The sequence below is a fragment of the Vulpes vulpes genome, chromosome 7 (genome assembly GCF_048418805.1).
Source record: "Vulpes vulpes isolate BD-2025 chromosome 7, VulVul3, whole genome shotgun sequence".
NCBI classification, from domain to species: Eukaryota; Metazoa; Chordata; class Mammalia; order Carnivora; family Canidae; genus Vulpes; species Vulpes vulpes.
In genome coordinates, this window is record NC_132786.1 from 75,222,027 (window position 1) to 75,235,470 (window position 13,444).

The following is a 13,444-nucleotide window of genomic DNA, read 5'->3' on the forward strand; positions in this document are numbered from 1 at the left end:
GAAATGCTTTCTCTTCTAGGAAGTTTCATCACATTCCCCACAACAAATACAATATTGGCTTTTCTGTGTGATCTCAAAGCCAGTCTAGCTCTTGCCATGTTCTGACCCTAAATTTACACACCAGCACCTTGTTTAGCCAGGATTACATAAAGCTAATCTTTCATGTAAAATCTGGATTTCAAATTCATCATATCTCTCTTGCATATGAGATCAGTTACATAAATGGTCATTAAATTGAATGTCAAAGTTTGTTTTTCTTGTTCTGTTTTCTTGACACATAAGGGAGGACAGGAAAAGGGAAGCATTTTAAAAAGTGAAGAACGAAGCCGGCGCAGATCCGCTTCAGCAACATTTCCACGGCCAAAGCTGTTGCTGATGCTATTAGAACAAGCCTTGGACCAAAAGGAATGTATAAAATGATTCAAGATGGAAAAGGCGATGTGACCATTACAAATGATGGTGCCACCATTCTTAAACAAATGCAAGTGTTACATCCAGCAGCCAGACTGCTGGTGGAGCTGTCTAAGGCACAAGATATAGAAGCAGGAGATGGCACCACATCAGTGGTCATCATTGCTGGCTCTCTCTTAGATTCCTGTACCAAGCTTCTTCAGAAAGGGATTGATCCAACCATCATTTCTGAGTCATTCCAGAAGGCTTTAGAAAAGGGTATAGAAATCTTGACTGACATGTCTCGACCTGTGGAACTCAGTGACAGAGAAACTTTATTAAATAGTGCTACCACTTCCTTGAACTCAAAGGTTGTAGCTCAGTATTCAAGTCTGCTTTCTCCAATGAGTGTAAATGCAGTGATGAAAGTGATTGACCCAGCCACGGCTACTAGTGTAGATCTTAGAGAGATTGAAATAGTTAAGAAACTTGGTGGGACAATTGATGACTGTGAGCTGGTAGAAGGGCTGGTACTTACTCAGAAGGTGGCAAATTCTGGCATAACTAGAGTTGAAAAGGCTAAGATTTGGCTTATTCAGTTTTGCTTATCTGCTCCCAAAATGGATATGGATAATCAAATTGTAGTTTCTGACTATGTCCAGATGGATTGAGTGCTTTGGGAGGAGAGAGCCTATATTCTCAATTTAGTGAAGCAAATTAAAAAAACAGGATGTAATGTCCTCTTCATACAGAAGTCTATCCTGAGAGATGCTCTTAGTGATCTTGCATTACATTTCCTCAACAAGATGAAGATTACGGTGGTTAAGGATATTGAAAGAGAAGACATTGAATTTATTTGTAAGACAATTGGAACCAAGCCAGTGGCTCATATTGACCAATTCACTTCTGACATACTGGGATCAGCTGAGTTAGCTGAGGAGGTCAATTTAAATGGTTCTGGCAAACTGCTTAAGATTACAGGCTGTACAAGCCCTGGAAAAACAGTTATAATTGTTGTTCGTGGATCTAACAAATTGGTGATTGAAGAAGCTGAGTGCTCTATTCATGATGCCCTATGTGTTATTCACTGTTTAGTGAAGAAGAGAGCTCTTATTGCAGGAGGTGGTGCTCCAGAGATAGAACTGACCCTGCAGTTAACTGAATATTCACCAACATTGAGTGGCATGGAATCCTACTGCATTCGTGCTTTTGCAGATGCTATGGAAGTCATTCCATCTACGCTAGCTGAAAATGCTGGCCTGAATCCCATTTCTACAGTAACAGAACTAAGAAACGACATGCCCAAGGAGAAAAAAACTACTGGCATTAATGTCTGAAAGGGTGGTATTTCCAACATTTTGGAGGAACTGGTAGTCCAGCCTTTGTTGGTCTCAGTCAGTGCACTGCTCTAGCAACTGAAACTGTCCAGAGCATTCTGAAAATTGATGATGTGGTAAACACTCAGTAATCGGATTAACACTGGTCAAATGGTGCTGCTGTGGCCACTAACAGTGCGTCTGGAGTGGAAGATCACCTTTGTGTTCTTGCTGTTTATAAGATTTATTTCCTTTACGAATCCTTAGGCCTGGTCTTCCAGTTGGCACTTGCTTGAAAAATTGTATTGATACAACTCGATTAAAATATTAAATGTTTGATTTCAAAAGGCAGATTAATTTATTGGCCCTTGTTTCCCCAACAGTCTGTTACTTCTGATATTCTTAAAAAACCTATGTAAGAAGAGAAAAAATGAATTCAAAAAATAAAAAAAATAAAAAAATAAAAATAAATAAAAAGGTGAAGAACAATAGTATGTACAATTTGTGAAAGAGCATATAAAACCAATAAATACTAAAGTATTCTTGCCCTGTGGACTTTGATACGGGATATCATACAATATGTACTGTGTGTAATTCTAAGACTGTATTGTACACCTGAATGAAGACAATGAATAATAATTACAACGATATTCAAATTGATATTCTCTTTTACTGTCCTCTTGTAAAAATAAAGGCCAACAATTGAATTTCTGGCATAGGGACCATGCCCTTCATTCTACCAGAAACATTTGTTTGGAAATTAAGAATTAACATTTTTAGACCCTAGTTGGAAAGCTGACAACAAAGTCAAATTTAAAAATACAAAAGTTTACAATATCATTATTTGTGATTAATTTATTCTTAAAGTTTAATATATGAAAGATACAATAAAACCACAGCCATCTGACTAAATCATGGCATAAGAGGAAAGACTATGATGTTAGAAACTATTTTATCATCTACAAATTTACATCTTTCAGTCACACCATCAGATAAATTGGAGTCAGGATGATACATGTCTTCTTAGGGAACTTCCAAACTGGTCCCTGGCATTCATGTTTATTCTTGCTTTCCCCATTATCCCCCTAGTGGCAGATGATTTTCATACAACACAAATAGAACTGTCTCAAATTTTCATGAAACCATTCATTAATGTTTCAAAAAATCCTTAATATGCTCTACATGGTCCTCTATCTATGGTTCATCTAGTTATCTTTATATTTTGCATTTCTTCCTCTTTGTGTTCTTTATTTCTATTCTCCAACTTAGAAGGACCATCTCCTTTATCTCAGTCCCTACCAACTTCTCTACCTTCCCTTTGTGCTTTCCTGATGAATGCAACACACTATTCATTTCAGTAAAAAGTGCTGAATCTCTTCTATCACAACTTATTCCTTAATGTTTGCTCACTCCACTTTTCAGGGCTCCATTTTCTGTTACGATATATTCTGGCTCTCATCATCCCAAATCCCATCCTTAATCTGTCAGTCATACTTTAGGACTAAACCATAAGTATAATTGAGAGTGTTCAAGTTCTTTATGAGGAATCGCCAAACATTGTGAAAAAAAAATCAAGCTAAATGGCTAGTTTCTGTAGCAATAAGTATTCTAAATACCAGTGTGGCTGTCCTTTGGTTCTGATTCCAGTTTGGCATGGTGCTACATTTTTTTCCTTTAGATATTTTTTCTTCTTACAAATAAAAACATGTAATTATAGAAAAACAAGAACCCAATAAAAAACATCTATGCCACCCAGTGTAACCATTCATGACATATTATTCCTCTTCCTCTTCTTCCATCACTCTGCCTCCTCCTCCTCATACTTCTCCTTATCTTCTTTCTCCTTTCCCTTTTCTCTCTCTCCTTCTCCTTTTCTCTACTTCTCTCCTTCCCCTTCTCCCGTACTCTCACCTTCCCCTCTCTTTCAATATAAGGTTCAAAGAGAAAGATTCTGGAATGGTGCCAATGTTTGGTGATTACTCAAGCAGACATGTTCTTGGCTACAGAGGTGTTTTAAAAAGAAAACACTCCCAGAAGACTGTCATAAGAGTATTCTTGGTAAGAAATATAATTTAAGCAATGTTAACAGGAGGATTATATTCCTACTATGAGATTAGACCTCTTGTTCTATGGAGAAACATACTATTAATATATTGTGAGATATTTTCCTTAGATAGGTGGAAGAGCTATTCTGATATTTACATTTTTTGAAATACATGTATTCATTTAGGCAAATTCTTACTTTTCTTCCTACTAGATGAAACAACATACTTCTCGAAGACTTTATAGTTGTATTGGTCTTCCATTGCTGTGCAACCAATTAATGAAAACAAAGTAATACAAAATTATCTAGACTTAAATATTTGTGAACATATAGTATGCATTGTTAATTTTTTAAAAAAGATTTTATTTATTTATTCATGAGAGACACACAGAGAGAGAGGCAGAGACACATGCAGCGGGGAGAGGCAGGCTCTCCATGCAAAGAGACCAATGTGGAACTCGATCCCGAGTCTCCAGGATCACACTCTGGGCTGAAGGCAACGCTAAACCACTGAGCCATCTGGGCTGCCCGCATTGGTAATTTTAATTAATGACTCAGACCTTTTACTTTGTATATATTTATACATATTTAAGTGTTTTTTGAAATGTATTTGTATTTATAGATTCATTTAACATAGCTAAAATTTTAACATTGATTTACCTATAATTTTCAGGTACTATACTAGATATTTGGGATACATCAATCAATAAAATAGACAAGAATTTCAGCTTTCCTAGAGTACATTCATATAAATGGAGAAAAACAAATAATTAACTAAAACATATACCATGTCAAGCTGATATGTGTTGTTTACAGAAATAAAGGAGGGATCTGTGATCAGTATGGTATAAGGGTTTTTTACGGCCAACACAAATTTAATATAGATTAGAATCAGAGAATGGGAGATGAATGGGTGAGAGTTCTTGTCTTCTTGGGATGTACAGATATAAACAGAGATAAAAGACCTATAACAATAGTTCTTCACATCACAGGCATTGCTGATTGCTGTGGAGTTGAACTTATTGAAGGTATAGGTTTTTTTGCAATGGACAAAAGCCATGGAGATATGAGGGCTGCAGAAATGGAGGTGGGGGAATTGACAGAGGTGTCTAGAAGCCTGGTGGGGGTGGTGGTGGTAGTGTGGAACGTATGTAAAACTCCCTGAGTTGTGGGGTGCTGTCTTGAAGATGAGTTGACCTTTTCTTAACACTGGTAAGGAGGTATACAATTTGGTGAGGATTTTTTTGGAACACACAGAGAATTCTGACTCCTTGAACTTTGCATAATTATTACTAGGATCTTTTTTCAGTTATCAAACTTGAAAATAAAGAATTGAAATTCACACAGAATCACTCCATTTATCATTTAAAGAATTAAATTCAATTTAGAGGAGTTTGAAGGTGGACCCATAATGAAAATGAAAATGAAAATGAAGCCAATGGTGAAAGATTACTTGAGCACTGATGATTATAAAACTAAGTCATAAATGGGAAGTAATAGAGGGAATATTGAGTATGTATATTCTTTTTATTAAAATTGCATTTTTTAAAAACTCACATAATAGATTTTGTTTAAGGTCCCAGAGAAAACCAGTGGGTTTCAGAACTGAATGAAAATATTGTGGGTAATTCTGAAATATAATGGTGATAATGATGATTCAAAATACTAAAGAAAAATGACCAAAGGAATGTAATCCACATATTATAAAGAAAGGTCACAACATTTAGATTTATTTAGCTAAAAGGAAGGAGAATTTTTAAATGACTATGGAATGGCTTAATTGATGGCTACAAGTAAATGAAGGATCTTATGAATATATAACTACACCCATGAAACTTAACACTATAGCCAGTCATTTCAGTTAAACACTAAAAAGAGCATTCTTAGATGATAAGAGAAATAAAACACTGGAAGTTCTACTCAGAAAGCTTGGGGGGATCTATTCCTAGAGTTCATTAAAAAGAGAATGACAACTTTCTGACTTGATAATTTAGTCGCTCATCTGCTTCAAGGAAAATGTTCAGATTTGATGAAATTTCTTTTCTTTCTTTTTTTTTTTTAGTAGTCTTGTTGAGGTATAAATAACATGTAAAAACTGTATATATTTAAAATGTACAACTTAATGTTTCAATGTATGTATATATCGTAATGATCACCAGAGTCAAACCAATGAACATATCCCAATATCTGTCATTATAAGGATGGAATGGAGATCCTAGGCATATTCCCTATATCACATGAAAGCCAGAGTTTTACTGGGTTGGTCTCGGATTGATTATTTAAGGTATGAATATGAAGGCATCATGTTTATGAATGGTAGAAGAAAAGCTTGGAAATAACATTCTGCCATGTAATTACTTAATATTTCTGCATCATTTCCATAAAGTGGCACATGTCATCTGGAAATATATATTCAAATTTGAGAACAATACTACCAGTCCAATTCAACTTACAAATAGCATTTATTGCAACAGCTGTGGATCAAACACATATCTCTAGTCCTCTAGCAGATGGCTGAATACATTTTTTATGATAATATGACTACTTCACTATAGGAAAAGGATTATCATAATTGTACAAACACTGTTTTCCCCTATTTCTCAAATCGAGAGAGTTATACATTTCCCCCTTGTTTCTTTCTGTTCTTTTTGGTATCTCCATCATGTATACACTGAAAAGTAAATGCTGTTGAGTTAACTTACTTTTAAAAAAAATATTTATTGTTTTATTTACTGAAGTGGAATATGTGGTTACTGTATAACCCATCAATTCCACTGCTAGTTATAAACCCAAGCAAATGTTAGATACATTCACTGACATTCATAACCCAGATTATTCACAGCAGATCTTGTTCATATAGCCCCAAATTGAAAACAACCCAAATGTCAGTCAACAGTGGAAAAGATTACATTTTGAAATATTTCTTTATAAAACAGAATTCAGTATAGCAATAGACATGAATAAACTACTACTATTCTCAATAACAGGGATGAATCGTATTGATATACTATTAGACAAAGAAATCACATACAAAAGAATAGTATTGTATGATTGAAAAGCAGACAAAACTTGTCTCTTAAGTTTTTCTAACTAATCTGGCTAGTGGTTACTTTAGGTAGAAATAATGCCTGAAGATATATTGCCACTTATCTGTATGTATGTTATCCTTATGATTTATTAGATGGTAGGGGTCCTCATTTGTTTCACACCAAGTGTCAATAGGTGAGACTATAGCAGCTTTGTAAAAGTTGATTTCAATAATTAACTCCGATAAACAACCCTTACCAATATAGAAAATCCAGGGCATAGAATAGAACAGTTTTAAAAATCTGCTTAGCATCATTGGTACAATTTCCTCGCATCTGGATCCTGAACCTTCTGAGGTTATTATCTTATGTAGTAGATTCTGCACTAGTACATCCGTATCTTCAAATCTTTCTCACTAAAACTGATCCCTGTTTATCCAGTGTTTCAGTAGTAGGTAGAGACACTGCATAATTCTGCCATGGACCACATTTCAGAATTCCTGTGCTTTAATTCTCTTTAACCTGTGCATACTACATCTCTGAGAAATCAGGGAATAGGAATTCTTGTGATCAGTGGCCAACTTTTCCCCAAGTAGGGGCTGGAATGGGTGGCTGAGGACAAAATGTATATAAATCCCTATTGGTGAGAAAAAAAACCCACTTTTTGTTTGGAAATGACGATGAAAACATAGCTCTATTTTTTCCACTGTGTATAGCTAAGCAATAATGCAATTTTATAATTTAATGACTTAGTTTACAAAATTAAGCCAGTTACTTTGACACTCTTTTTTTAGTACTACCATGGACTTCTTCTATAAGCAAGGTGAATTCAGGATTTGTTTGGCCCGAAATATGTATAATCTGGAGGCACTCTCTAAAAATATATATCACAAAATTACAAATGCAAAATTAGGTACACAAGTGAGGTTTATTCAGAATGACATTTTGCTTCGTTGATTCAAGTAAGGGCCCCATAAATGAAGAGTGCTAGACCTTACATCTCCATAGTTTATCATTAATGCTGCCTCTGCCACAGGTGTTTATTCTGGTCCTATTTCAGAAAATTCCATAGTTCATAGTTGGCTGCTCTGATACATATCTCTGAGGTCTGTACCTAAACCTGTTTTCATTCTTCTAAAATTCTAACTGCAGGATTTCTTATTTGAAAAAACAACCATAATCATCTCTCTATCTTTAATCGATGCTTAATTTCCTCATTTTCCCCCATCTGAGGTCTACTTGTTTGATATTTCTTTTAAAGGAATGTCCTTCTGTTACCTGCATGCCCATTTTTCTCACATTTTTGGACTTTGCAGGTGCTGGTAGCTTTATCTAAGAGACCTCTCTTCCTTGTCAGATGAAGAATTCTTACACAATCTTCAAGGCATAGTTTCACCATGATCCCCTTGCCTCTTGGAATGCCAGTTACCCTTTCCTGCATGCTTCCACTGCAGCATTCACCTCATGTATTTTGACTGTTTACTTATCTTTCTCACAAACTGGATTCCTCAAGAACAAGTATTTTGCCTTTTTATTTTATATCCTTTGCTAATTACCACATACAGAGGCAGAATAACAGATCCATAATACATAATCAGGCACCTCTGCTGACTGCCTAAATCTGACATCATAAATGTTATTTTTTTATGAAAAACTACCATGACAAAATATGACCTGCAATCATGTGAGTTTTTGCATTATTGTCCCTGTGAGCAACATATGTACATATATATGTGTTTGTGCACGTTTTATTATATTATTGTGACCTTGAGGGAAACATGTGAAAGGTGGAATACTGAATATTTGTTTTCTAAAGCTATGCTGAAATAGTATATAACATTCTTGAACAGAAGAACACTTGGAAATCACCTACGCCTGTCTTCTCACTTCCAAATAATGTGTTTCAGTATTTATTCAAGAAAAAAAATATTGGCTGCTTAAGCAGCTGCAAATCACCTTGAACAGAAACATTCTAACCGTTTCAGAAAAAAAAAATACATGGCACCAGTTATGCTTAAGAAACAGAAGGGAAACCATCCTGAATTAATATATAATGAAGGAAATGGTAATTATCTGATCCAAAGGTTTCCTGAATCTCACAGTTTTAATGTCTTTTGGAACTGCTTCATGCTGAGAATAGTACCTACTGAAAAGAATGCGAAATTAAACCACGTTGAGGTCTCTGGGGTTTTCCAAACGTTACTGTCCCTTTTAAGAATGATCGAACCAAATGCTTTGTTCTCCAACTTCAGTGCAAGCTCAGGCTCAGTTGCTTTTGAGTATGCTATATTATTAGAAAATTATGGAGAGAACCAAATGCATCAGTCATAACTCTATGCAGCTCCTAAAATAGAGATGGGAAGCATCACTGAATATTTCTTAGCTGAATATTGTCATAAGTGGTAAACGAGGTTTCAATCCTCTTAAGTAAATATAATCCTTCTTTAAAAACATATTAGCTTTTCTCACAGAAGCCAGTTTAGTCATTTCACTCAGTCTTTATTTTTAAATATCCTGCAATATAAGTCAATTAGGTGGATTTCCTTACTTGACAGCAATAGATGACACAGTAGATGTCCTTGGGCATATTGCATAAGCTCTTAAAATCATATTCCAGCTTAGTGACATAAAATCATTTTGGTTTTAATGTAAGAGTCAAAAAATGATACCTATGTGAGTAGTTCATTAAATATAACTGGTCTAGAAGCTAATCTTTCATATTACTGATCTAAGGACTTAGGGAGTACTTTGGGTCAAAATCCTTCAAGCTATGTCTAATTGCAGAAGAAAATATACTTAACTACTTTTTGCTTAAATAAGTGTTGTTTAATTTGTTTTCCACCAGTAATATTTAAGTAATCTTAAAGCTAAAACAAAACAAAGCAAAACAAAACAAAAATATTAAACTGAATGCTTGTTCTAGGAGAACTGAGAGGATTATCAGTAAAATATTTTTTGTATCAAGTACATCCTAAACCAAGCCAAATTAAAATTATAACTATTTCTCAAATAACAGCTTCAGTCTTGTCTTTTCTTGAAACATTTCCTGATGACCTGGTCCTCATTAAACAATCATTTTTGTACGTTACCATATCCCTTATGGCTTTTACAACTTAATCCTATACAGTTTATTTTTTTTAAAGATTTTATTTATTTATTCATGAGAGACACACACAGAGAGAGAGAAAGAGAGAGAGAGAGAGAGAGAGAGAGAGAGAGAGAGACAGGCAGAGGGAGAAGCAGGCTCCATGCAAGGGAGCCTGACGTGGGACTCATCCCAGGTGTCCAGGATCAGGCCCTGGGCTGAAGGCGCACTAAACCACTGAGCCACCTGGGCTGCCCAATCCTATGCAGTTTAAATGATAATTCAACAACTCTTCATCATAACTGGGAAACTTTCTAAAATCAGTTTTACATTGAATTTTTCTAGGAAATCCTTTGCTCCCCACCATTTAGCAAAAGGTAGGAAGTAGATCTATATTTTACAACTATGATTGAATCTCTACTCCCTTTACATGAAAAAGATGTTTAATTCAAGCCATCAACCAAATTTCCTACTGCACAAGAATCACTAGATGAATGGGAAACTTTCAATTCACCAACTTCCAAAATGCTTTTTAGAAAATCCAAAGCTTTATTCTAGCTATCATTTCAGAATGTTCAGCAATATGAATTACCACATCACCTTGACCCATAGTTACATTTTCATGGTCATCTTAAAAATATATTCACTAGTGTCTAGGAAATTATATTCACTGTCTAGGAAATATATTCACTACTGAACTAGGAAATCCTAGTTCAAAGCATTTAGGAATCATGTCCTGGTAAATTAAATTATTATCTACATGTGATGGAATCCTCATTTAGAGAAAACAATATTTGACAGTTAACTTTGAAATTCAATAACTGTGCTTCAGTGATAGCGATATATAGTAAAAATGGACCCAACCATTACAGCCATGACTTATGAGCTTGGGGAATGCTAACATTAATGCAAAGTATAACTTCCTATTCAATATTTATGAGGTATACAACACTGTATTAAATCTTAGGGGAATCCTAGATGTGCACCACATATGGCACATTCTTAAAAGCAAAATATTGAGACTAATACGAGTAATAAAATGTATAAGAAAAACTACAAAAACCTAATAATTGATTCTCAGCCTATTGTCAATGACAGCGATCAAGCAGTTTGTACTGTAATAGCTGTAAGTATTTTTTGTAATATCTTCACCAAGAATCCAAAGACACACTCCTAATTTGTACCTGGCATGTAGTCCTGGGTTATTCTGAGTAGCTATATGCTCTTAAACAAGTTTCTTAAGCTAGCTGGACTTCAGTTGAATAAATATTAAAATGAGGCAATCTCCTAGTGTTCACGTAATTCTAACATTATCTAATTCTAATCCTCATATAGAACTCAACATTAATTGTATGCCCAGAGTATATGTGGCTGCAATAAGAATCCACTTTGACATTAACACAGTAGTGCCCATAAAACAGCAATACTCTCATATGCTGAACCAAGTTTCTGGATATTCATTACTTTGTCACTATTAGATAGTATTATAGCTTTTCATTTAGGAAAATTGAGTGAATAAAGCAAATGAAGCCAATCAAGTATTCTAATAATGCAGAAGTTGCTCTCTAAAGTGATTAAAATGTGAACCTTAGTATATTCTGCATATTTAGAAAAGACACGTAATACGATTGTTTTCTCTTGTTTCTAGGCATATCTTTAAAGATTACTTAATGCTAGTTGAGACTATTCCCAGCCCAAGTTAGTATCATTACAAACAGAACTTATGACAAAATAAATCATTCATTTTATTTACAGAATGACTTTCATAATTTCTTCTAAGAGTCTATTTTTCCTAAATGATTCAACCATTTGTGTACACAACCATTTGTGTACCTAAGATAAATGAATATTATTTAACTGGGAACATTCTTTTTTCATGTAAGCTACAGCAGAGATTTCTAATAGACTTAAGGAAAATTTGGCAATTCTTTCATTGTCTAATAAACCTATCTGAACATATGTTGTTATATCTTCACAAAAACTTTCTAAATACTTACATATTCTTTCTGGGCAGACATTGTGAAGAGAAATACCACGTTGGAAAGATTCTAATTTGGTTAAGGAGTGTCATAGATTTTGACTATTGTTTCACTTTTTTTTTTCTAGATTTGACAAATGCATTTTCTCAAGAAGAAAAATGTTTTTATTTTTTTTTAAAGATTTTATTTTATTTATTTATTTGAGAGAAAGAGTGAATGAGTGAGATAGAACAAGCTGAGGGGGGTGCAGAGGGAGAGAGAGAAACAGACTCTCTGCTGAGCAGGGAGGCTGACGTGGGGCTCTATCCAGGACCTGGGACCATGACCCGAGCCGAAGGCAGATGGTTAACCGACTGAACCATGCAGGCACCCTGAAAAATGTTTTTCAATAAATATTTCAATTTACTATAAATGAAATTATAGGAAGAGTCTATAAAATTGTGCTAAAAAGTTCATGCTTACCTTCTTTCTATTAAATTCTCACTACTGGGAGGAAAGGCCCCAAATTAAAATGCTTCTTGCATAAGCTGAAAAATTATGTTGATTTTTTAGTACGAAATTCAGAATATTTTTATTTTAGCTTGAACATATTTTGTTGGTTTTTCTGACCTTGTCCACCTCTGTAAGTCTCTTCAATAATTATTTTCAATTTGCCCATTGGGATTGGGATCTGTTTCCTACCCGGAACCTAACTAATGTACTCTTTATCTCTTAAAAGACAAACTAGGTCAAAATGGAATTCTGATTTGCAGGAAGGAAATTTATACTAAATTACACAGGACAGTTATATTACTCAGAAGTCTTTCAGTTCTAAATGTCATAAAATAACTTAAAATGACTTTTGAAACCACAGTAAGACAAAAACAAAAGCAAAAAAAGATGAAATATATTGGCTCTCTTAGCTATCACATGATGTCACTGTGTTTCTTACTCACCCTTTCACTTATTTGTGTTTTCAGTTGTTGGGCTTCATTGTCTGATAAGAGCTCTCTCCGTGGCTGGAAAAAATTATTCAGCCACTCAGGCTTACATGGTCCATACAGCTCACCGTCTGAAAAAGGAAAGAGACAGTCTATCTCCCATCTCTCATATCAATCTCCTTAAAAGATCCCTAATTTACCCTACTGGAGCTACATGCATATTTCCGCACCAAAACTTTGGTCCAGGAGAATAGCATGCTCTAATTGACTGGCGTGGGTCAAGTATTTGAGTGCTTGTTCAGGAAGGGCAGTCCTCAAAGAAAATAAGTGGAGAAGACAAAAAAAAATCTAAAATAATTTTTCAAATATAAATAATACTGTTATCGATATTCATTCCTTTGTTCATGTACCATATGAAACGACAGCTGTATACCAGCAATAAAACAAGGGTCCTATGTGGGTATATGGGGTAAATGCTTTGTATAGATGAAGATAAAAATAATAAAGCATGAGTTTAATATTGGAATTTTCAAGAACTTACACTTCAAGGCTAAGATGAGAATTGTGAAATTATTTTGTAGGATAGCTTGATTTACCTTTTTTCATTTTTTCCCTGTATCTCATGCTTCAAATGGAGATAATCATACATAAACTTGTAAAACATTGCCATGGTTTATGAGAACC

General features: G+C 34.6%; 1 pseudogene; it reads left to right on the forward strand.

Annotated features, from left to right (window-relative positions):
• The first annotated feature begins 329 nt into the window (after window positions 1-329).
• Window positions 330-1,858, forward strand: LOC112928969 (T-complex protein 1 subunit delta pseudogene; annotated as a pseudogene).
• Window positions 1,859-13,444: the final 11,586 nt, after the last annotated feature.